The following is a 4,973-nucleotide window of genomic DNA, read 5'->3' as shown; positions in this document are numbered from 1 at the left end:
AGGAATGCCCTTTGGTTACTTGGTGCAATCAGCTGCTGTTAATGCTTTCTTCCTCTGATACTAAGATGCTTTTAAAGAAACAATTGGGCTAAGCAGTTCAGTGTAAACAGCAGAGACAGTTCTGTCTTAGCTGAGAGCTTCTTCTACAAACCTGCAAGTTAAGCGCTATTCAAAATCGTTATTAGAGTGATATCACTCCTGTCTTCCTGTTTTTATTTAACCAGTCACAGCGTGTCTGATGGCTTCAGTGCAGGGTGTTGCAGAAAGACTGAGCTTCTTGTCTCACACTGCATTCCCCCCACACACACTGTCTTCCTTGCAGAAAGGTAGGAACAGGACCTGCTCAAATTAGCTTTCAATTAAGTTCCTAATTTCTCTTTTTCAACTTACTACTGTGGATGTAAGAGCAGACACATCTATCCAGAATCCATTTTAAATGTTACTAGCTTAAAACTCTAGCAGTGGGGTTTTCAAGTCAGACCTGGGTGTCTCATGCTAGAATTGAGAAAGAACAGGAAAAGGAGCCTTGTTGGCTCAAATTTTAAATTTGGGATCTTAGAGAGGTGCAAGTTTAGGGTGCTTGTCTGCTAACTAGGGAAGGAATGTTCTTTTCAACCTTTTTATTTTTTTTTTTTTTTTAAAGCACCTTGTTTGTGGTGAGGACAGTGTCTAGGAAATGGAGGCACTCTCAAATTCCCCTCTCCCAGTGTCTGTGCTATACTAGGCTGAATTTCTGGCTGTTATTTTTAGTCACTACATACATTTCTGTGTAGCTGTTTATTCTGATTCGGAAATGGCAGCAGGCTTGCGTGTATGATGAGTTGTTGGGGTGGGTTTTTTTTGTTTTCTGGAGGAGCAGCTGCCTATTGGAAACGTGCCGCGTTTTTGGCATTTGCAAGGTCTTAGATCTCTCTTCTAGCAAGCTTCGTGTTGTAAATGTGCCTCTGTTGTGACCCTTTGGTTTTAACTCCCTGCAGTGCTACTGTCACAAAGCAGATTTTCTTTTCCGCGTCTTAACAAGAAAAGATTTAACGGCAAAACCCTCTTAGAGATTCTTGTTTGCCATTCCCCGGAGGAATTGCTGTATCTGGGGCAGCAGGAAGCTGTGCCTTTTGCAGCATATTTTAGAGACATTGTATTCGGGTACCAGCTCCTGTGAAATCTACAGCTTCAGAAAAATATCTAGAGCTGTAGGGTAAAAGAACAGCCCAGAGAGGAACTCGCATGCAAAACATTGACGTTTCTGCTGCTGGAAGACTGTCAAATCAAACTTCCAAGTGTGCAGGAGGATCAGGGATACAAGTATAAAGGGATTTCACTAACAGTAAGTGTTTTGATTTCAAGTAAATAACCGCGGCTTGCTGTGCAGGTAGAACTGCGTTTTGCCTTCTCATTTCTCAATATCCTTTTGTGGAGTCTGTTTCAAATCCTGATCCTTCATGGCAGGAGGCCAAAGTGTTAATTACTGTGATTCCGTGTTTTTGGCTTTCAGGCTTTTAGTCCTGTGGTGTGCACACCTCAGTCTGGGCATAATGGCAAATGGAGTGCAGAGCTGGGGACAAAGCACAAGAACGTTTCTTAGGGTGATGTTTTCAGAATGTCAGAGCTGAGGGGAAAGTAGGCTGAGCAGTGTGGAGTGAGCCTGTGGGAAGAGGGCTGAGTGCCAGGATGGGTTTTCCCAGGTTGTGCAGGACACTGCTGCCTTCCTGGCTGTCTGAGTCCAATGTGCTCTGGCCAGGCTCTTGCAGATACTCCAGGTGAGGAGGATTTAATATCACATTTACTCGTTTGGTATATTTGGTGTTAAGTGGGATTTTGATTTAGCGGGGTGGTGCAGCAACATGCTGAAATTGCAGCAGGAGCACAGTACAGCAGTTGCAATACAAATGTGATACCTGTTACTGGTCTCTGGGTGTTCGCTGTCACAGTGCTCGGTGCATGCAGTCACTGGGAAGAAATACACAGCTTGAAGTCAGCTCAGGCCCTTTTCTTTCTCCAAAGTTTGCTCTTTTAATTTGTCCAGGTTTTGTACTTTGCACTCAGCTGGGTATGTGCTCCCCTGTGCTAGTCTGGCTAGCTCAGGAAGACATTATTTGCTCTTAATTGTCTCATTGCATTGACCGTTCACTGGTGCAGCTGTCTTACCTAAACCCAAGGTTACCCTCCAGCCTCCCTGGTGTTGAGATAAATTCAGCTTTCTTTATAACACATTATTCTCCAAGCTCACTGGATTTTGCCCTCCTCCACCGTGGGAGTGTGCTGGTAGGGCACACTGCCCTAAATGGATTTACTGGGGAAGAAAGTCCGGGCGCTGACAAACTCCTTTCTCCAGAGTGATGTCCTGGGGAAAAGTTCATTTGTGCTGAGGGAGTGCTTTAGAGGCAAAGGGCTAATGGCATGTCTTCAGGATGTGACAGCCAAGGAGATTGTGCAGAGGGAGGTGATTGAGAAGGGCAGCTCTTTGCACAGAAGGAAGCTGCTGCTGAGGGAGTTTAAAAAATGAGGAGCTCAAAGCCTTGAGCTAGTGTGTGTCCCTGAGTGCCTAAATGTCCACAAAGGGGCTCTAAAGCTCAGCACTTGTAGTTCTGGTAGAAATGTCAGAAAAACAGCATGGCTGGATCACAAAGTGATACGGACTATTCTGAAATTATGTAATCTGGCGTCGGAGCCTGTCTCCAGCCACGTTACCATGTTATTTTCAGATCAAGGCACAAAATCAGTTATGTCCTAGATTTCCCATTCAGTCTTGCTCAATCCAAACATCTGCTTCTGCTAATGTAGGGAGTTAAGGGATGATGGTTTCAGGCAGCGCTTCTGTGGGATGTGGTGCAGGAATGGAGGTGAAACGATCACCCTTCTGCTCGTGACTGTGTGAACTCCAAGTTCTGTCAGTTTGCATAACGTACTGGGAAGGTAGAGGACTGTATCTTCTGGGGTTTGTGTGTTTCTTGTTCGAAATCCACCTGCATGGGATTCCTAGAAGGAGCAGAAGCGTTAAATGAGATAAATAGAATGTAGTGAGTAGTATAGAGAGGTTTGCTTGTCTTGCACACGTAGCAGAGGGGTTGTATTGCTGTAGGCTGCACGTTTAACACCGCAGCTTTCCAGTTGCACCCTTGGGTGCAAAGGAACTGGTCTGAGCCCCAGGAGGGTGAGGAGATTTGCTCCTCACTGACATTACATGGGGCTGTGGGCCTGGGCAACCTGATTTAAGTTGCGTTAAACCCCAAAGGGTCCTTCCAACCTAATTTTTTTTTACCCTGTGACCAAACTTGAAGTAGTACCTAGGAGGTATGAAGCCAACCACTTAAATTATCTTAAAAAAATTGGCTCTTGTTGCTTTGGTAGCGTTGCCCTAAGTCTTAGAAGTGCCTCTTTGAGATTCTTAGTAATGAATTCATCATGTTTTCAAATCCAGTCCCAATTTTATTGTGTTAAATGAAAGGAGCTTGGTAACAGTGGTGTCGTATGGAACATTCCCTGTGAGACCAGTAACCTAAAAACATAGTAAGCTTAAAATGAAATGTAAAAGGGAAATCTTTACTGCTTTGTTGGAATTAGACCTTTGACTGGTTTGGATTGAATGGTTTAATGTAAATCAAATCCCCAGGGCCAGATGGCACAAGGTAGGCAGACTTAAAGCTGTGAAAGCTCCTGCTGGCGTTCTTGAAGTGATACTCCCAAACAACAGCAGAGTTTGTGTCTGTTTTGAGTACGGTGATGCTCAGTCATGGCTAACATGTGCCGGCCCTGTATTTTGAGTAGCTCTTGAAATTCTGTCAGGGCTTGGCTTTATCCTCTTTATTTACAAGTGAGAGAGGAGGCTGGATGTCATTAAAATTATTTTTTTCCTGGAAATCTTGTCTTGCTGGGATGTGAAGACAGTCAGCACCAAAGTTGCAAACAAGGATTGGGCAGCAACATGGGAGCAAGACCTCTGCTGCAGGTACCACATGTAAGGAAATCCATCTCTGACCCGCCATGCGTGCATGCACATCTTCCAGGGAGTATCTGCCAGTCTGTGCCGAGCAGATGGTCTGCTCCTGTAAAGTAAAATACAGCTACTGTGCATATGTCCGTGGCTGAAGTGCTGGGCACGAACACGCAGCTGCAGGCAGAGAGACGTGACCCCGTGGCCGGCGGAAGGGCTGCCTCGCGTGCCGTGCCAGCTTCGCAGAGCAGATTTGGGGGGCGTCGTTGCTGTTTCTCAGGCCTGGCCCCCGCGTGGCACGTACTTGGTAGTTGTCTGGAAGAATGTAATCTTTTCCTTCTGCGAAGTGACAGCAGGTAATCCTTTGTAATCCAGCTGAAGTGTTGCTTGAGGGAGATGTTTGAATTCCAGGAGGAGAAAAATCTTCACCCCAAGAAAATGTGGGTCTGCACCGTTTAACGACAGAGGTGCTGGTGATACCAGAGCGGTTGGCCATGTGTCTTTTAGGACACTGCTTCCTGAATCAGAGGATCCCTTTATAAAAATCCACTTGTTTTTCTTTATTCTTTCCTGCAGCTTTCCTCCTTTGTGTTCAGAATTAATTGATTTCAAGTAGCGTTTAAATGAGAAAGCAAAAGATTTTTATAAACTTCAGACCAGCTTTGTTTCTGGAAGTGAAGAAGATTCCTTCTAGCTGTGTTTTTTTTGTGAGCACTAAATTTGAGGCCAATGCACCTCTTATTGGAAGCTCATATACATATATGATTCGAGTTAGTATTTGTTTAGCTTTAGTCTTAGATTATGTTGCTCTTATTCTGCCAGGAATTCAGTGATATTTGTTGCTCTGTGATAAAATTTTTATTTGGGGTTTTCATGAGCTTATCTGGATGGAATTTGAAGTCCAAATAAAAATTCATAAAACCAGCATCTTGTGATTGTGCATTCTGAAATCCAGCTCGTTTGCACAGAACGCACAAGGCAGAAGCATTGTTAGAAGACATCTAATAGTGCTAAATAAGGGAAATCTTTAACTTGCTGAACC

The sequence above is a fragment of the Apaloderma vittatum genome, unplaced genomic scaffold (genome assembly GCF_000703405.1).
Source record: "Apaloderma vittatum isolate BGI_N311 unplaced genomic scaffold, ASM70340v1 scaffold22552, whole genome shotgun sequence".
Lineage (NCBI taxonomy): Eukaryota > Metazoa > Chordata > Aves > Trogoniformes > Trogonidae > Apaloderma > Apaloderma vittatum.
Note: the sequence above shows the minus strand (reverse complement) of the source record.